Source organism: Symphalangus syndactylus, chromosome 19 (assembly GCF_028878055.3).
Source record: "Symphalangus syndactylus isolate Jambi chromosome 19, NHGRI_mSymSyn1-v2.1_pri, whole genome shotgun sequence".
Taxonomy (NCBI): domain Eukaryota; kingdom Metazoa; phylum Chordata; class Mammalia; order Primates; family Hylobatidae; genus Symphalangus; species Symphalangus syndactylus.
The window spans coordinates 90,926,988-90,948,698 of record NC_072434.2 but is presented as its reverse complement, the minus strand read 5'-3'; the positions used below and the strand labels follow the sequence as shown (position 1 = coordinate 90,948,698).

The 21,711-nt window shown below is 39.7% G+C and overlaps 1 protein-coding gene across 2 annotated transcripts in view; it reads right to left on the bottom strand.

Moving 5' to 3' along the window:
* The window catches only part of CNST (consortin, connexin sorting protein), a 116,781-nt gene that overhangs the window by 94,495 nt on the left and 575 nt on the right, over window positions 1-21,711 (bottom strand). The gene's annotated exons all lie outside the window — the stretch shown is intronic.

The window sequence follows — 21,711 nt, the reverse complement described above, 5'->3', positions numbered from 1 at the left end:
TAACTTAGCATATGGATCTGAAAAGCTTCATCTTGCTAAATATAAGGAGTACATACATATAAGATTATTAACAACTGCGTACTTGACTTATATGAAAGTTTACAATCATCTTTTAAACTGTAATGAAAAGGCACTTCTATTTAAAAAACCTCCAGTAAAAGGATATTATATTATCCTGGATACCATTAAATTAATGATATAATACATATTGCAAAAACACTTTTGCCTATGATATTAGCAGATATAACATTTTGCCTATAAAATATTTTTCATTTCTCCCTATAGAATCCAGCTCAGACATATGAATAAAAAATAATATAAACCAAGTATGAATGGGCTGCTGGTAAAGGGCATCTCCTAAGCTACTAACGTTTCTTCAAAGCCACGAAGAACACTTTATCAGCTATTTACTTATGTTGCTTTTGTGAAAGTTTATAAGAAACGGAAAATGTAAAATGAATTCGAGACCAGCCTGACCAACATGGAGAAACCCTGTCTCTACTAAAAATACAAAATTAGCTGGGCGTGGAGGCGCATGCCTGTAATCCCAGCTACTCGGGAGGCTGAGGCAGAAGAATTGCTTGAACCTGGGAGACGAAGGTTGCGGTGAGCCAAGCCTGAGACATAGCACTCCAGCCTGGGCAACAAAAGCAAAACTCCGTCTCAAAAAAAAAAAAAAAAAAAAAAAGTTTGGGATAGGTAGAAAAAATACAGCATGGAGACACTGATGGAGCTTCACCTAATGTGGCTGTTACCATATCCATGTATGGGAATGGTCAAAGAAGAAAAGCATACAATTGCAATGAAAATACAGGACAGAAATAGCAGCTAAAGACAGAAGATTATTACTCAAGGAAGTATCAGGATGTGAGTGGATATTCTGATGAATTACATTTTTTTTTACATGCTATAAAGAAACCTTCAGGCTGGGCGTGGTGGCACATGCCTGTAATCCCAGCACTTTGGGAGGCCAAGGTGGGGGGATCACTTGAGGTCAGGAGTTCAAGACCAGCCTGGCCAACATGGTGAAACCCAGTCTCTACTGAAAATACAAAAATTAGCCGGGCGTGGTGGCACGCCTGTAATCCCAGCTACTCAGGAGGCTGAGGCGGGACAATCGCTTGAACTCTTGGGGCAGAGGTTGCAGTGAGCTAAGCTCATGATACTGCACTCTAGCCTGGGCAACGGAGTGAGACTCTGTCTCAAAAAAAAAAAAAAAGAAAAAGAAACCTTCAGAAAGAAGGTTTCTCAAAATTACATTCCCATAAAATATGCTGAATCTTTAAAAGATAATTCAATTAGCATCAGCAATACAGAAGGGAGTAAAGAGACAGCTCCTTTTTGCACGAAGCCAACCAAATATTTGAAGGTCTGCTATGAACAAAGTACTGTGGAAGTTAATAGAATCCATTTAGAAAGACAGAAACATGTCTGAAAATTCTGCTTCCAGTCCTCCTAAGTAAGTCTTCGTAATCAGAGAAGAGCAATTTCATAACTGTTCTTACCTTTCTCTCTGGTCTTTAAGGTATATAAAAAAAAAAGTATATTGGTAAATGGCAAAATAATGTCCAACTGTCTGTAATGAAATGATTAGGGATTATTTTTAGAATTTACTCAAAAAAGAGTACAGTATTTCATGCATTAATTTCTGACCACAAATACTTGAAATGCTACCTAAGCCTTAATATTTATATGTCCAGAATGAAATCTATATACAGTTCTCACAAAAAGGTAAAAGAGATTATTTATTTAAAAAAAATCTCAGGAAAGCATCAATAAAAGAGAAAACTGGTAATGTTACATCTTAATTTTTTAACCTTAGAAATTCAGTACAGTTTATTACCACTTTCAAGAAGATAAGCCCCATCATTCGTAAGTACCAGAAGTTCCCTTTCAAAACAAGAACTAAGACTAGAGATAAGACAGAGCAGTAAGAAAGGAAGCTCTACTTTAGGAGTCATTCCCTTCTCAGTGCAAATACAGTTTTCTGATACTTGCCAGCTGTGTAATCTTAGTCAAATTAGTTCAACCCTATGAGCCTTTGTTTTTGCTGTAAGAATAAAATGAGATAATTTATGGGAAACTGCTAAAGTCATCCACAAAGGTACATTAAGAACATCCTTGTAAATAGTCTCCAGATGTCAACCGCTAGAAATTTTGTTTTATTTACTCTGCTGAGGACTCTGTGTGATTTTTATTTTATTTATTTATTTGAGACACAGTCTCACTCTGTCGCCCAGGCTGGAGTGCAGTGGGGCAATCTTGACTCACTGCAACCTCTGTCTCCCAGGTTCTAGTGATTCTCCTGCCTCAGCCTCCCAAGTAGCTGGAATTACAGGCGCCCACCATTTTTGCATTTTTAGAAGAGATGGGGTTTTACCATGTTGCCTGGGATGGTCTTGAACTCCTGGGCTCAAGTGATCCTCCTGTTTTGGCCTCCCAAAGTGTTGGGATTACAGGTGTGCGCCACCAAGCCCAGCTATTGGCTATTTGTGAATCATGAATTTTCTAGTTATAGCAAGATGCATGGCACTAAGAGTTCAATAATCACATTTGTTGTCATCACTGAAACAGCATTGCTCCTTGGGAGGAAACGCTTTTATAATAAGCTAGTGAAAAGCACACATGCAGAACCTAGTAGGCAACAAGGCAGAATGAATAAATACTTAACAGAAACAGGAAAGAAAAAAAGCTGACCAGGGATCTGCAAAGTCACAGGATGATAAGTGGACACTCTCTGGTAACATCAATTCACTTCTAAAGGTGAGGATGGAAGAGAGATGCTAATTGTATGTTAACACAGCTATTATAGAGCAGAATATACAAAATATAAAATTCCAAAAAATAAGCTGAGATAAATCACTTTATAGAAATGTTTATGTTTAAGTCTATTGTGAGAAGTGACCGTAATAACAGAGTATGAGAATAACAAGACACATTTATATAGTGCTTACTCTTTGCCATACATATAGTAACAATTCCTCACAACAGTCCTATTAGGTAGTTATTATTAGCACTACCATTTTATAGACAAGCAAACTGAAGCACTAATAGGTAAAGCAACTCATCCAAAGTCAAACAATTCTCAGAATTAGGACTCAACCTAGGCAGACTGGCTCCAGATTCCGTGCTGCTTGTGGTATGTAGGGCAGATTCCATAAGCAAGATGGAATTTAGCTAGGGGTTGAAGAGTTTGATAAATTAGGAGGAAGAGGAGGAAGAAAACTTGTAATAATACTATTTAGCCTTAGAAGAGGCCAATTATACTTTGAGGCAATAGTTTTTTTTGTTTTTTGAAACGGAGCCTCTCTCTGTTGCCCAGGCTGGAGTACAGTGGCATGACATTGGCTCACTGCAACCTCTGCCTCCGGGGTTCAAGCAATTCTCTGGCCTCAGCCTCCCATGTAGCTGAGACTACAGGCACGTGCCACCACACCCAGCTAATTTTTTGTATGTTTAGTAGAGATGGGGTTTCACCGTGTTAGCCAGGATGGTCTTGATCTCCTGACCTCGTGATCCGCCCACCTCAGCCTTCCAAAGTGCTGGGATTACAGGCGTGAGCCACCACGCCCAGCCGAAGGCAATGGTTAATACAGAATCCATACTGAAACATTTTCAGAGACCAATTTTTTAGAGCACAATAACTTTAGAGCTTATTTTAAAGCACTGTAACTTATTTGGTATTTAGTAGACACTGTCTCGAATTTGATTATTTATTGCTTTAGAATTTTTCTCAAGTTATTTCACGCATATATATTATTTCCCATCTGGAATTCAAGTGCTTGAATGCTTGCAGCATGAGAATGTGCCCATTACTTCTTTTACAATCCTTACCTAAAACACAGCCCAGGCATATAAACAGTGTTTAATTAATGTTTGTTCAATTGAACTACAATACTAAAGTCTCTCGCTACCTTTTAGCCAAGGAAACAGATGTAGAAAAAAATCTATAAAGATGATGTTTAAAATTTACTTAACAACAAAAAAAACCACAAGTATTATCTGGTAGGAAACAGAAAAGGGAAACTTGAGAACAGAGGATATTTTTGTCAGTGAAAGATTAATACAGGGACAAGTCAGCAAAGTCAAAAAAGAAGCATGAATTAGTAAAAACTCAAAGAAATGATAGGTGTGAGCCACCATGCACAGCCTGTTTTAGTTCTTTTCTAAAGTGGGTATGAGATCAATGGAATCAGGCCAGGGTCAAATTTATTCTAACCTAGCCTTTCCACTTTTGTTTCTTCAACTACAATTTTACTTGAAAGGTTCACCTCACATTCTTGACTAGGTTTCTCGGCTACAGAAAAACATGAAAGAGAATTCTATGCCCATTAAAAAGGCAAAATGAAAATCTGTGAACTAAATGGGATAAAATTGGTTCCTGTAAAAATTATGACACCTTTACCGAAATTTTTAAAACTCATTGTGTTACTGATAGGATGCTCCGGGAATTTTAAAGGTAAAGCCTGAAGAACAGTAGAGTAACCTCAAATTCCAAGCGAAAGTGAAGACAAACTTTGAGTAACAGCTACAAAAAGGTAGTACTTTAATCCAAAGTTCAGTTCAAAATAAACGCAGAGGATAGTAGAGGGTCTAGAAAGAGAACTGGAATGAGGAGGTACCAGTAGGAACAGGCTATAAAGGGAGTGACGCTGTGGTGGGGAGGTGTGGAGGAGAGGTGAGAACAACAAAGTCATAACAACAGGAAAACAGGGTTTGCTTGCACTGTTGAAACTTACTTCATGAGAAGTATCAGTTCTGAAGATCATTTTTAATCACAAAAGCATTTTCACCTGAGTAATTCCTTCAGTACATGTTCTTTTCCCTACTGAAATGAAAGATGCCCATCTTAGTAATCTTTAAAACAGCCTACTAATTTGGCAGTGTCCCATCAAAAGCTAGAAAAGGGAGGGCAAAATGGTTCTAAAAACATAAAAACCTAATTCAATTAAAAAAAATTTTTTTTTTTTTTTGAGACGGAGTCTCGCTCTGTCGCCCAGGCTGGAGTGCAGTGGCGCAATCTCGGCTCACTGCAAGCTCCGCCTCCCGGGTTCACGCCATTCTCCTGCCTCAGCCTCTCTACAGGCGCCCGCCACCACGCCCGGCTAATTTTTTGTATTTTTTTTTAGTAGAGACGGGGTTTCACTGTGTTAGCCAGGATGGCCTCGATCTCCTGACCTCGTGATCCGCCCGCCTCGGCCTCCCAAAGTGCTGGGATTACAAGCGTGAGCCACTGCGCCCGGCCTAAAAAAAAAAAATTTTAAAGTAAAAACATGTTAGAACAAGACTTCCAAATGTTTCCACTCTGGTGCTTGCCTGAAGTCTGAAGGCCAAGTTCCCATGGATTCCTACAGGCGAAATTAATCTCCTTTATCTTAAAGCACTGTGGATGTGGGTGGAGGGTAGGGGGTGGTAGCCAAGGGAAGGGGTAATAGGATAAAAAGAATTAAGAAATATAATTTGTGGCTGAGTGCGGTGGCTCACGCCTGTAACCCCAGCACTTTGGAAGGCTGAGGTGGGTGGATCACCTGAGGTAAGGAGTTAAGAGACCAACCCGGGTAACATGGAAAAACCCCGTCTCTATTAAAAATACAAAAATGTGCCGGGCGTGGTAGTGCATGCCTGCGGTCCCAGCTACTAAAGAGGCTGAGGCAGGAGAATCACTTGAACCTGGGAGGCAAAGGTTCCAGTGAGCAGAGATCATACCACTGCACTCCAGCCTGGGTGATAGAGTGAGACGCCATCTCAAAAAAAAAAAGATGTAAAAACATAATTTTTATGTGCTTCTAACTCTAACACAATTAAACCAAATTTACAAATTAGTACATGCAAAAAAAATCAATAAAGTTAAAATAATAGTCACTTAACATGATGCTGCTCTGTAAAAATTAAAGTTTTGTTCACTAGTGGAATACGGTATAAACTGTGACTGCACAGGTTCTTTATCATAGGTACGTGAGGATCCAACTCTCCCACCACCAACTACTGAGAAATCTTTGTTTCGAAAACATCATGTGATGTTGTCCCAAAGGCAAAATTTATTTAACCCCCCCACCACCAGTTATAAACAGAAATACAACCTTGAGCACTGAAATTTTTTTTTTTTTGAGACAGAGTCTCGCTCTTGTCGCCCAGCCTGGAGTGCAATGGCGCCATTTCGGCTCACTGCAAGCTCCACCTCCTGGGTTCAACCAATTCTCCTGCCTCAGCCTCCCGAGTATCTCGGATTACAGGCGCCCGCCACCATGCCTGGCTAATTTTTGCAGTTTTAGCAGGGACAGGGTTTCACCATGTTGGCCAGGCTGGTCTTGAATTCCTGACTTCAAGTGATCTGCTCGCCTCGGCCTCCCAAAGTGCTGGGATTACAGGCGTTACAGGCGTGAGCCACCGTGCCCAGAGAGCACTGAAATCTTACATGAGAATGTTGTTTTAAAGTGTCAGTATTGTTCTTGAATAAGCTTATATTATTTTTTATCATTGAAATAAAAATAGGGAATTTTCAAAAATTCTAATTACCTTTTTCCTCTTCCACTTCTCTGTATTACATATTTTCTATGATAAACTTGTATTTTTTCTAGTTGAGTTTCATGACAGCTTTATTGACATATAATTCATATACCATACAATTCACCTATTTAAAATGTACAATTCAATAGTTTTTAGTATATTCACAAAATTGTACACAATCAATTCTAGAACATCTTATCACCCCCAAAAGATCCCCCCTGCCCTACATACCCACTAGCAGTGACTTCCCGTTCTCCTGCACCCCCACCACAGCCCTAGGCAATCACTCAAACCACTAATGTACTTTGTCTCTATAGATTTACATATTCTGGACATTTCACATAAATGGAATTATACAATATGCAGTCTACTGCAATTAGCTTCTTTCACTCAGCATGTTTTCAAGGGGTATCCATGTTGTACTATATACTGACACTTCATTTCTTTTTATTGCCAAAGAATCTTACACTGTACAGATATACCACCTTTTATTTATCCATTCATAAGTTGATGGACATTTGGGCTGTTTCTACTTTTTGACTGTTGTGAATAATGCTGTTATAAACATTTGTGCACGTTTTTGTCTGAACACTTGTTTTTAATTATTTTCAGTGTATACCCAGGAGTGGAACTGCTGGGTCACATGGTAATATGATGTTTAACTTACGAGGAACTGCCACACTGCTTTCCGTCGGAGCCACAACATTTTACACTCCCACTCCAGTGGACAAGGGAGGGCTTGGATTTCTCTATCTCCAGGAGTGAACTGGTATATTTCACTGTGGTTTTGATTTGTATTTCCCTGACGGCTAATGATGCTGGGCATCTTTTCATGTGTTTTTGGCCATTTGTATATCTTCTTTGGCAAAATGTCTATGCAGAACCTACTGAGTTGTAAGTTGCATATGTTTAGACTCAGGAAAACGACTTTTTAAAAAACAGTGGACATATGCTAATATTGTTTAAAAGTAAAATTAATATAAATATTGAGGGCTGTGCTGGTGTAGAAACTTTCCCCATTCCTACACTCCTTTACTCATCCACTTCTGGGACGGCAGAATGATTTCTCTTATTGGCAAATTCGGTAATGCATAAGCTTTACTGGCTCAGCCACCTTCTTTTTTTTTTTTTTTTTTGAGACAGAGTCTGGCTGTGTCCCCCAGGCTGGAGTGCAGTGGCACCATCTCGGCTCACTGCAAGCTCCACCTTCCAGGTTCACGCCATTCTCCTGCCTCAGCCTCCCGAGCAGCTGGGACTACAGGCGCCCGCCACCACGCCCTGCTAATTTTTTTGTATTTTTAGTAGAGACAGGGTTTCACTATGTTGGCCAGGATGGTCTCGAACTCCTGACCTCGTGATCCGCCCACCTCGGCCTCCCAAAGTGCTAGGATTACAGGCTTGAGCCACTGCGCCCGGCCTCAGCCACCTTCTTTCTGCCCAGAGTGAGTCTGTCAGCAGAGGACACAGTACTTTGCTAAGCTGTTTTTGCAGGCCAGCCTTCTGTGGAGGAAGACATAGAGGAAATGAAAGTGAATCACGATAAGAAAGATTAGATAGATGAAAAAGAAGAAGTGGGATGGAACAGTACTTCAGATACATAGACCAGAAATTTTTACAGGAAACTGAGGCTACCGGTTTGGCTGGATGGGGAAGGTGGAGCCTATTGGACCTGCCTCTAGACTCATGGTGCCCTTAATCCAGTTCAAATCCTTGTGGAGAACTGTGAGGATCTGACACCCAACACAGTCCCAACTCTTAAGCCTTCTTCCAGTATCTCAGCAAACCAGCTCCCTAACTTTATTCTTTACTAATCTTCTATAAATCTCCTTCTCTAACTAAAATGGGCAATTCATTTGCCTCTCAAACAAGGATTTTAAAAAATGAGACTATAGGCCGGGCACGGTGGCTCACGCCTGTAACCCCAGCACTTTGAGAAGCCGAGGTGGACGGATCACAAGGTCAGGAGATCAAGACCATCCTGGCGAACATGGTGAAACCCTGTCTCTACTAAAAATACAAAAAATTAGCCAGGCATGGTGGCGGGCGCCTGTAGTTCCAGCTACTCGGGAGGCTGAGGCGGGAGAATGGCGTGAACCTGGGAGGCAGAGCTTGCAGCGAGCTGAGATCGTGCCACTGCACTCTAGCCTGGGCGACAGGGCAAGACTTCGTCTCAAAAAAAAAAAAAAAAAAAAAAGAAAAAAAAAGAGAATATGGGCCAGGCACAGTGGCTCATACCTGTAATACCTGCATTTTGGGGGCTGAAGTGGCAGGATCCCGTGAGCCCAGGAATTTGAGACCAGCCTGAGCAACATGGTGAGACCCTGTCTCTACAAAAAATAAAAAAAATTAACCAGGTGTTGGTGGCACATGCATGTGGTCTCAGCTACTTGTGAGGCTGAAGTAAGAGGATCACTTGAGCCCAAGAGGTTGAGGCTGCAGTGAGCTGTGGTCTCTATACCTCAGCCAGGGCAACACAGCAAGACCCTGTCTCAAAAAAAAAAAAATTAGCTGGGTGTGGTGTCATATACCTATAGTCTCAGCTACTCTGGAAGATGAGGCTAGAGGATTGCTTAAGCCCAGGAGTTTGAGGCTGCAATGAGCTATGATCATGTCACTATATTCTATGTAACAAAGTGAGACCCCAATTCTACAATAAATGAATAAATGAGAATATGTAATACTGGTGAGGGTTCGATTAAATATTCACAGTCTCATGCTGCTCAAGAGGAATGTAAATTGCCATAACTTACCAGAAAATGATTGCACAATATGTAAGATTAAAACAATTAAGTACTTTTATTATTGGGGGATTTATGCTAAAAAATTTTTTCAGTAGCAATAAAAAGGAAAAAAGGGGAGCTCCTCTGTGCATAAAGATGAGCATGGGGGCAATATTTTACAGGCTTGTTTCAAGGACTGCTCTACAGATTCTATACACATTATGTCAGTTAATCCTGATAACCCTTAGGAAGTATTATTTCCCACAGTTACAAATGCAAAAACTAAGGGGAAAGGTAGCTAAATAGCTTATCCAAGGTGATAATAGTTTATATATTTGTCCCCACCCAAATCTCATGTGGAATTGTAATCCTCAGTATTGGAGGTGGGGCCTGGTGGGAGATGACTGGACCATAGGGGTGGATTTCTCACGAATGGTTTAGCACCATCCCTTTGGCTGCTGTCCTCGCGATAGTGAGTGAGTTCTCGTGAGACCTGATTGTTGATTGGACCATAGGGGTGGATTTCTCATGAATGGTTTAGCACCATCCCTTTGGCTGCTGTCCTCGTGATAGTGAGTTCTCGTGAGACCTGATTGTTTAAACATATGTAGCACATCCTGCTCGCGCTTGCTCCTGCTCCCACCATGTGATATGCCTGCTCTCATTTCACCTTCCACCGTGAGGAAAAGCTCCCTGAGGCCTCCCCAGAAGCCGAGTGACGTCATGCCCATACAGCCTGCAGAAGTGTGAGCCAAATAAGCCTCTTTCCTTTAAAATTGCCCTGTCTCAGGTATTTCGTTATATTAAACAGCAACACAAGAATACATAAGATCGCCGTGGCAGTGAGGAAAAAACTGAAAACAAATGTTCAATAATAGGGAAATGATTATCATGTTTCAAAGCCACAAAAAATATACATTCTGTGTCTACAATGAGAGAAGAATCTAAAAATTGTAAATATGACCTCAACTATGTAAAAACACACACTCCAAAGAGACTGAAAATAAATATACCAAAATGTTAACATTTCTTGCTCTTAGTTGATGGGAATAGAACTGAAGTTTTTATTTTTTAACTTTTCTATATTTTGCATATTTAAATGTAATATTTTATACTCAAAAACTTTTTTGAAAGCATTGAACCAAGGACATAAAAGTTTATTTTTAATCACTAAGAATGTTATGCTGGTCATTTAAATATTAATATTGTTCCCCTCTTTAGAAAGAAAATAATCCAAATAAATACAAAGTAATAACAAAAGTTTAGCAAATTAAAAACAAAACACCTCATTTACTAAGAGCTGTCTGTGTGCCACACACTGTGGAAAGTCACTTTGACATGTGTTATCTCATGTAATAAATGTGTGGGTTTTTTCTTTTAGAAAGTGTGTTTATCAACCATTTCAGTAGGTACCCACTGCTTAGGACCCTATTTTAGAGCACCACCGAGACATCTGCTGTAATTGCCAATAACCTACAGAAACAGGAATTCCTACAAAACCAGTTTTCCAGGGCACAAAGTAGAGAACTCTATAGTGGAACTGTATAGATCTTAAAAAGTAACTCATCCGAACTGTTTCACAATTTTTCACAACAGGTTTACTGAACCTTAAGCCAAAAGAGGTGGCATTTAAAATTCTAGTAAAATGAAGAAATAAAATTCTATACAATATATACCGAATGAATTATAAATTATACTAACCAAAAGATTTTTCATGTATATCCCCTGTTTCTTTCTAAAAAAATTAAAACAAATCTATATAAAGCCATTCATGACATTAGCCATTAAGCTAATAGGAATGCTGGGTTTCAACAGTCATTCAAAATCTACCATATTTCAAAATTATACACTAACATGACATATTTTCTTGCATATGTATATCATAGTGTATAGGTTAAAATGGATTATCAATAAATTAAAATTAATTTATGAATTCCAGGATAAAGAACATAAAATACATATGGCAAACACAATTTTAAAAATTACAAAACCTAAGCCAGGAGTTCACTCTTATTTCTTCTCTTCTTATGAACACGAAGCAAAAACTCATTAAATTTCTATCATTTCAGAGGTTATAAAATTTCAAAAACAGTTTAGGCTGATGTTTACTTTTAATTAAGGCTTTCGTTTTCTCACATACCCCTTTCAATCCATCCTGCATATCAGAGGCAGATTAATCTTCAGAAAACACTTTCTTTCTGTTTTGCATAATAAAAGCCATGACCTCACATACTTGTGGAATGAAGAATTTTTCATGTCTCAAAAATCTGTAATAACATCCTATGGTCTGGTCATTTAGCTAGTGTTACTCCAGTCTTACGTTGTTATTGAATATCAAAATAAACAAAACAAATCTGTTCAATTCAGATGAGTCTCAACCACATCCCACTATCCACATCCTTTTATCTGGCTCTAAACTCCTATTCCTTGATTACTCTCAAGCCCTTACCCCAGCTGTTCAACCACGAGAGCGCCGGACTCCTGCCAATGTTTTGGTCACGTTAGTCAGCCTCATCCTAGCACTACTTCCTTTCCTATCTGGCATCGAATCCATGTATCATCTCTTGCTACTCCTTAGTCTTCTTATACTTCTGCTGCACTCACCCTATAAACCCCCAGCCCTGATCAGTCTAACTACTTTTGCTGCTCTTATAGACAATCTGCAATCTATTGCTAAAGAGCGTCACAACTACACAAATGAATAACTCTCTAAAAGCAGTATCCATCAAACCTCAGCTGGAACCTTAATGCTGGCCAGACATCCTTCCTCACAGAGCTCATGGGACCACATTCCTCCAGAGCTATTCTCAACCTTCATTACCAGTCTCCAGTCCCCTACCTGCCCATTCCTGGCTCAGCAGAGTCTCACCCGGACAAGGAAATAGAAGCTCCACCTCCATCTCGGTAGAAGAATGTTTCTAGCCACTGTTCAAGGATAATTTTTCTACCCTGTACCCAGTTTCTCACCCACTCCCAATTCATCAGGGAGCATGTCTGTACAATCAAGCTCTCTATGGACCCATTCTTCTCATCATCACAAAACAGCGGTTGCCTTTACCCTAATCCCAGGTCTGTGAATAACTCTTTGGACTTGCAGCAAAAACTCAACCACAATAATTATTCACTTTTCTATAAAATGCACAGAGGACAAACAAATGATTAAAAAAAAAGAAAAAGTACCCCACAATGTACTAGAAAAATATAAAGAGTAATTAATACAGCTGTAAAAGATATAAGGTAAAAAAAATACTTGAGGAGCTGGGCGTGGTGGCTCACACCTGTCATCCCAGCACTTTGGGAGGCCGAGCCAGGGGGATCACTTGAGGTCAGGAGTTCAAGACCAGCCTGGCCAACATGCTGAAACCCCACCTCTACTGAAAATACAAAAATTAGCCAGGCTTGGTGGTGGGTGCCTGCAATCCCAGCTACTCAAGAGGCTGAGGCGAGAATCACTTGAACCCAGGAGGTGGAGGCTGCAGTGAGCCAAGATCGTGCCATTGCACTCCAGCCTGGGCAACAGAGTGAGACTCTGTCTCAAAAATAAATAAATAAATAAATAAATAAATAAATAAATACATAAATAAATAAAATACTTGAGGAAGATTTGTTCAGATTTGTTCTTTGACTCACTATGACCTTCCTTCATAATCTATTCAATTATTTTTGTTTTAAATAAAATATTACTAAAAATGATGCTTTTACTTAGGAATCCTTATAAAACCATAGCTGCTTATAAGAGAGATTTAGGAAGGACATGCAATAACCAAGTCAAATTGATGCTGTGGTTCTTGTCCTTTTTTGAGTAACATATTCCTTGAAAAATCTGATGAAAGCTGAGAATTCCCTCTGAAAAATACACGTATTGTGCTTTGGGAGGCCAAGGACGGGAGGATCGCTCCTGGAGGAGGCCAGGAGTTCTAGACCAGCCGGGGCAACATAGGGAGGCCCTATCTCTGCAAAAAGTTGAAAAAAAAATTAGCTAGGCATGGTGGTGCATACCTGCAGTCCCAGCTGCCAGGGAGGCTGAAGTGGGAGGATTGCTTGAGTCCAGGAGTTTGAGGCTGCACTGAGCTATAATCTTGCCACTGCATGGCAACCTGGGTGATAGTGCAACACGCTGTCTCTAAAAAAAATTTTTTTTAAAGAAAAAGAAAAAACACGAATTTTTGAATAACCATGTTTTCCTCAAGTTAAAATTTATTTACCTTTCTAAAAAATCTTTGGAGTGGCCGGGAGCGGTGGCTCACGCCTGTAATCCCAGCACTTTGGGAGGCTGAGGCGGGTGGATCACAAGGTCAGGAGATCGAGATCATCCTGGCTAACATGGTGAAATCCCGTCTCTACTAAAATACAAAAAATTAGCCGGGCGCGGTGGCGGATGCCTGTAGTCCCAGCTACTAGGGAGGATGAGGCAGGAGAATGGCATGAACCCAGGATGTGGAGCTTGCAGTGAGCTGAGATCACGCCACTGCACTCCAGCCTGGGCAACAGAGCGAGACTCAGTTTTATTAAAAAACATCTTTGGAGCATTGTTACTTCTGTAATCAAGAAGGAAAAAAGAGGCAAAGATGTGTACTTCTACCCCCCACCACTTCGAGTTTCTAATAAAATATGACCTATTCCGACCTGTCAGCTTTCCATGGAAAAAACTAAAAGGTGAGGGAAGGCAGAATAATCTATAGAGACATTCTGGGCACATTTTTTCACTTACACTGAAGAGCTGGAGGAAAATGGAAACTCTCCAGCAAAGGCTATACAAAGTACATGGTTTTACACAAAGCATTACACAAGTACATGGAAGCTTTAGTTACAAAACAGATATTCTTAGAATATGTTTCCTCAGCCCAGATAAGTGTTCCTGGAGCAGAAATTTTGCTCATAAGGTTTTTGCACTCACAGCTGTACTCTTTGAGGCTTCAGGGAAAGAAGCCATGGACACATATGTTAACGCTCTGCTGGCATTCACCGGGCAATCCCTAGGTTTTCCCCAGCTATACAGTGGAGAAAGGAAGGATAAAAAGCCCGTACGCATCAGAATGCATGAAACTATAAGCAACCAAAAGGCCATCCAATATAATAAAAACTAACTTCTTGAATTAAATACCATTTTACTTTAGGTTATTTTGAAATACGTCTTTCTCTGGCTAGTGAAAAGATGAGCATTGGTGAATATATGATCTAACAGATTAATTTTAAAACAAGAGTTCAAATGTAATACTAATAAAACAGACTATCTTCTCTCTTCTGAGTCACAAAACCAATATTACATGATTAAAATAGGGAAGAGAAAGGGCATTACCTCTAATTTTGGCTCTTTCTAGTGCTTATCCAATGCTACAGGTATAACTCTAACTGGCATGGCAAAGAACTCCACAACAAAATTTTAAAAATGCTTGTAGCAAAAAGAATCTAGAGATTACTGTGTCAATTATTTAAAATAAAGCCTTGGCCGGGCGCGGTGGCTCACGCTTGTAATCCCAGCACTTTGGGAGGCCAAGGCGGGCGGATCACGAGGTCAGGAGATCGAGACCATGGTGAAACCCCGTCTCTACTAAAAATACAAAAAAATAGCCGGGCGTGGTGGCGGGCGCCTGTAGTCCCAGCTACTCGGAGAGGCTGAGGCAGGAGAATGGCGTGAACCCGGGAGACGGAGCTTGCAGTGAGCCGAGATTGCGCCACTGCACTCCAGCCTGGGCGACAGAGCGAGACTCCGTCTCAAGAAAAAAAAAAAAATAATAAAAAAATAAAATAAAATAAAGCCTGATGGCTGAATTTGAATTAAGATGCCACAAATGGGTATCAATAATGACTTTTCCAGGAAACTACATTTCACAATATTATAACCAGTATAATTTGCACAAACGTCCACCCTTCTTTTCATCTGAGTTGACTCTGAGGGAGGAAATCCTGCTGGTTACATGAATCCTTGTAAGACCCAATTTAAGTAAACTTTTTCATGCTTCAAAAGTGAAAAAAAAAATCTAAAATGTTAGTTGTTGCTTCATGAGGTAAAAACAAATAACTCCGGCCTGGCACAGTGACTCACACCTGTAATCCTAGCACTTTGAGAGGCTGAAGCAGGCACTCTGCTCGAGCTCAGGAGTTCAAGACCACCCCGGGCAACATGGCGAAACCCTGTTTCTATTTTTCTAAAAAATTAATAATTAAAAAAACCACATACCACACACATAAATAAATAACTCCACTATTTATTATTCAATAAATAAAACATACTTTTGGCTGGGAGTGGTGGCTCACGTCTGTAATCCCAGTACTTTGCGAAGCCAAGGCAGGAGGATCACTTGAGCCCAGGAGTTCAGGACTAGCTTGGGCAAAACAGTGAGATCTCATCTCTATTTATATAACAAACCAGACACATTTTCACAAAAATCCTTATTGAAAAATCTTGGGCAATGTTTTTCAGTTCATCTAAAAATTATTTTTAAGATTTAGTTGTATACTGATAATAAGAGCTGCAGAAGAGAAAAATAATGAACAAGGACAATGCATACAAAAAATCAAAATATAAGCAGTATACTATCAAATAATCAAGGACAGCAGCATTTGATCTTATAAAGTTCCCAAATTTTTTAATAACTTATTTCAAAATTTATAATATAAAAAAGTACTTTATTTAATTCATTTATTTATGCATTTTTGAGACAGGGTCTTACTCTGTCACCCAGGCTGGAGTGCAGAGTACAGTGGTTCAATCATGCTTCACTGCAGCCTCGACCTCCTGTGCTTAGGCGATCCTCCCACCTCAGCCTCCAGAGTAGCTAGGACTACAGGCTTGAGTCCCAGGCATGGCTGTGACTGGCCAAAAAGCATTTTTAAAGGTTACTTTACCTTCATTCAAATTAGAAAACCACAGTCACCTAATTCACTGAGTTTTCAAAATGCAGCTAAGATAGAAAAAATACGTAATTATTTAATCAGGTAGTGGCTCTCCAGGAAAAAAACAGGGCAACTATTCTCATAAGAAAATTTAATACATACGCCAATTGCAAAATAATGTTAATTTCTAAATTACCTAGATACTGTCAATTTAAATATCAAATGCCCAAATGTCAATGAAGGGTGACTAACCAGACAGTGTGACACATGCCTGTAGCCCCATCTCAGGAAGCTACAGCAGGAGGATCACTTGAGCTCAGGGGTTCAAGGCTAATCTGGGCAACACAGTGAGACCTCATCTCTAAAATAAGAAAATAAATGTGACAAAATTTACCATTTACTGTTTCAGAATTTTTCTTAATCTAAAAGGAAAAATCATCTTGATTTGTCAGTATTTTGATAGGCACATACTGTCTTTCCTTTCCACACGGCTAATGATTATGAAAAACAGGAAGTCCTAAGAGATGGAAGGGTGGAGGGTATAATGGCAAAAAGTTTCCATCTCCAAAATGTTAAAGAGCAGGATCCCAAAACTAAGATAAAAACCATTTGGCCTGGCACAGTGGCTCACGCCTTTAATCCCAGCACTTTGGGAGGCGGAGGTGGGCCGATCACTTGAGGTCAGGAGTTTGAAACCAGCCTGGCCAACATGGTGAAACCCTGTCTCTACTAAAAATACAAAAAATTAGCTGGGTGTGGTGGCACACGCCTGTAATCCTAGCTACTTGGGAGGCTGAGGCAGGAGAATCACTTGAACCCAGGAGGTGGAGGTTGCAGTGAGCTGAGATCTCGCACCACTGCACTCCAGCCTGGGCGACGGAGCAAGACTCTGTCTCAAAAAGGATAAAAACAATCTAAGAAATCTCAAGCTATTATAAGACTTCAGAATTCTGCTAATGAGGCCGGGCGCGGTGGCTCACGCTTGTAATCCCAGAACTTTGAGAGGCCGAGGCGGGCGGATCACGAGGTCAGGAGATCCAGACCACGGTGAAACCCCGTCTCTACTAAAAATACAAAAAATTAGCCGGGTGTGGTGGCGGGCGCCTGTAGTCCCAGCTACTCGGAGAGGCTGAGGCAGGAGAATGGCGTGAACCCGGGAGGCGGAGCTTGCAGTGAGCCGAGATTGCGCCACTGCACTCTAGCCTGGGCGACAGAGCAAGACTCCGTCTCAAAAAAAAAAAAAAAAAAAAAAAAAAAAAAAAAAAAGAATTCTGCTAATGATGCGTTCTTTAAAGAACATTACAAACAATTATTTCAAATGCTTAAAAAACAAAATTATTCCCTGAAAGGATATATAATTTCCCCCATGAGAATGATTCCTACATAAAGGAAAGCCTGTATTCATGTGAATCCTGAAGGCCCTAAACTGGAAAGAAGGTTACATAACAGTATCAAGACATACATATATTAAGTTAGAATTTCTCAATAAGCATATAATGCTTTTAAAGCCCAGTTAAACCTTATCAGGGCTTTTTAAAAACTGAAGATTACCACACTATCAATTACTCTTCCTAAAATAACTACAATAAATTTGCTAAGACTCACTTGTAGAAACCAAGCAATGTATTTTCTCTCTTATCCAACTAAAAGGGTGCCAATAAACAGCTACCTAGTTTTAAATACAAATGGAAACATTATTATTTTCTTATAGAACATCCACACATCTCTCACAGAACAAGCAACATCCAATAACTATATGCCCCTCCCCAATTCTGTCTTTGATCCTCTAACACTCCCCACAGTCCCTCCACTGTGCCAGGTCTATCGTGACTATATTTGACAGAGGGAGTTTGTTCACTGACCAAGTAATTTAAAATTTCTTCATACTATAAAGGCTGAGAAGAGGGCATGTTTCCTGTATTAAATTACACTGAATATTAATTAGGCCTTCAGGCTAATTTAGCTATTAATGTAGATGTAACACACAGCAGCTAAAGTAGTATTTAGGGAAGTTTATTGGAGCACAGAGGTCAAGAGAGAAACAATGATGGGTCTGACTGATCCCTATGGAGGTTAACTGGCTTTAGAGTTACCTTTGTTACAGCAGCTCTGAACCAGAGACGGTTCTATGTAAATCACCACCCTTGTTGCAAAAACAACTTGAAGCACGTAGGGAGACAGTATGTCAGTTGCTTTATATAAAAACTGCCATCTTTCCTTTTAAATTTCCCTAAACCACCATACACAAGTTAATCTTTTACTTTACTCAGGCTCCCAGCATTCTACAGCCATAAAACCTACTCTCTTCCTTTCTAAATTTTGCTCAAACATTTGATCTTTCCCTTGATAAGAAACACCATGATACAAAGAAGCACATTTATAAAACTCTTAGCCTTACCTGAAACTGACTCAGAAAATAACTCTGCAACAACAGGTACTCTACCTGTTCACAAAAAAGTTCAATCTTCTTGTAGGTCCTCAAGTTCTCCCTACAATTTAGTAGACAGAAACTCATACTGTGCCTTGCCACACTGTTGATGTGCAAATGTAAATAACTAGTAACAATGACACGCCAGGAAATGACTGAACACTATTCATCTTATGAGCCTCACTAAACAAGCATGGGGCTCAACGTTAACACAGTCAACACTAAGAGAAAGAGGCTGGGCATGGTGGCTATGCCTGTAATCTCAACACTTTGAGAGGTTGAGGTGGGAGGATCATTTGAGCCCAGGAACTCAGGGCTCCGGTACTGCCACTGCACTCCAGCCTGGGCAATAGAGTGAGAATCTGTCTCAAAACAAACAAAACAAAACAAAAACACTAAGAGGAAGAGACTTAGAACTCTCTTCCTGCATAGAAACTTCTCAAATTAAATACCACAGTACTTCAGGAAGAGGAGTTTTTAATTTACCCCACAGAATCAGACTCTCAGTGTAGGAAGACAGCTTAAAAATCCTGTGACAATCCTATCATTTGTGCTGCTCAGTAAGGTAACATTTAGCTACATGTGACTGTTGAGCACTTGAAATGTGGCTTCTCCAAATTGAGATGTGCTGTAAGTATAAAATACCAGATTTTATAGATTTAGTATGAAATAATGTAAAATATCTCATTTTAAAAATTGATTTCATGTTAAAGTAACATATGATTAAATAAAATATACTACTAAAATTTTACCCGTTTTTTACTTTCTTAATACCACTATTAGAAAATTTTAAATTACTTATATGGCTTGCATTGTATTTCTATTGAAGACTGCTGCTACAGACCTACAGCCTTAATTCTGACAGCAAGCAAGGACTATCGCTTGGCATTTCCCAATTACAGGTGTCATTTAAAAGCCAAAAGAGGCTGGGTGTGGTAGCTCATGCCTGTAATACCAGTGCTTCAGGAGGCTGAGGTGGGAGGACTGCTTGAGGCCAGGAATTTGAGACCAGCCTGGGAAACAGCAAAACTCAGCCTTTACAAACAAATAAATATATTTAAATGTAAAAAGCAAGAAAAAAAGTATTTTCTCTTCGCTACCAACTTAATTGAGAGAACAAGATAATTTAAGAGATTATAAAAATCATTAGCAGAATCACTTTGTCTTGGAACCATTTTCAAGGCGTGGTGGCTCACGCCTGTAATCCCAGCACTTTGGGAGGCGGAGGTCGGAGGATCACCTGAGGTCAGTAGTTCGAGACCACCCTGGCCAACATGGCAAAACCCCATCTCTACTAAAAATACAAAAATCAGCTGGGTATAGTAGCAGGCGTCTGTAATCCCAGCTACTCGGGAGGCTGAAGCAGGAGAAACTGCTTGAACCTGAAAGGCGGAGGTTGCAGTGAACTGAGATGGCACCACTACACTCCAGCCTGGGTGACAGAGTAGACTCCATCTCAAAAAAAAAAAAAAAAAAAAAAATTACTTCAAAAAGGCAAAAACAGCATAGGATAGAAAACCACACTTCTTAAGAAAAAAGATGGGAAATACTGCACACTAATCAAGTTTTTCTAATAAAGTATGTCTAAATCCTGATCATAAAGTTCATCTTTAAGGTGAAATCAACATTCTCAGCACCTGGGACTTCAGAAAAAAAAATAAGATGTACAAAAATCTCTTCTTATTATTCAAGTACCTTCAATTACAAACAAGTGAACCATCAACACTGTAAAAAGGGAATATTATAATGTAATTCTCCTTCCCAAAACCAAAAGAAAATAATAACACTGAAAAGCAAAATAAAAAATAACATCAGTTTTTCTAGGACTCAGTAGGCTAACTTTGGTTCACAAACATTATGAAATAAGACAGTGCATTTTAAAATAAGTGTTTTTTTTTTTTAACCACAATGTGTTTATTTTTCTTTTTCTCTTTTTCTTTTTTTTTTTTTTTTTTTAAGGAGACAGAGTCTATGTTGCCCAGTCTGGCTTCGAACTCCTGGCAGCAAGTGATCCTCCTACCTTGGACTCCCAAAGTGCTGGGATTACAGGCATGAACTACCATACTCAGCGACCACAATGTTTTTTTAAAAGTATATTTAAAAAGTAAGAAATTCAACGACACATTTCTATGAGTGAACCATGGAGACATAATTCTATTTTATCTGATTTAAAAATACTTAGGACTCCAGGTCCTGGAGGGGGGAAAAAAAGTGTATTTCTGAATCTATGAAAATGTTTTTTAAGGGGAGAGGGGGAGGCAGCTCAGTAATAGAGAGAGGTTCAGAGGATGCAAAGTCACTTTTAGAAAACTGTCAGTGAGAAAACTGTATGAAAAAAGAATTTAAGCAAATTAAGACCAATGAGTGAGTCCCCACAGTTTGTACAACAGTTGATGAGATATTTTCTATGACGTCCTAACAAATTTATAATCCACAAAAGGTCATATTTGGTTGTCAATTCTTTATCCGCTTGAGCTTCATCAGATGAGTATAATCTTCAGACTATTTGCTAGGTGATACATTCCTTAGGAACCTTTTCCTTGTGCATTTAAATGCCCAACTCAATTACGCTCTCAGTAGAGTAAGCAGAAAGGATTGTAAGTATTTTAAGACACGGAGTTGATTGGCTGCCGTTTCTTGCCTTGGTGGTAAGAATAATGGGTAAAAGCTCTTTCTAAGTTTGATCCTGAAACACCGAAAACACTCTCAAAGAACCGTGTCTTCTAACATTGCCCAATAGGTTAAAAAAAAAAAAAAAAAAAACCACTGCCAAAATTTCCATTACAGCATCCTATTTTTAGTCTTCAAAATTGGGTCTTTTAAATCGCATTCCACAGTACGATGTGTTTGACTAAGTTTACATAAGGAATAAAATAAGCATCCTAAAGTCTTAATCTTTTTAAGCTTAGAAAGGAATTGTAAGTTTTTAAATTTTTATTTTTAATCTTAACTTTAAGTCTTTCAAACACACAAACTAAAAAAATTAAGGAAAATACTGGCCCAGAGAGAGGAATGGAAGGGAGACACCACGCGGTTCTTGACAACCAAAGTGGTGGTGATGGGGGGGACCAGGTGTGGGGGGGAAATGAAAACCATCCCCAAGGGTGGGGAGAGCGGGCTGTGGGCCACAGACCAGAAAGGAATGGAGACCGTGGAAGCCGCAGGCTCCTCCAGGAGCGGGGTGAGGAACGACTTCTGGCGCTAGTCCCCTAGGGAGGG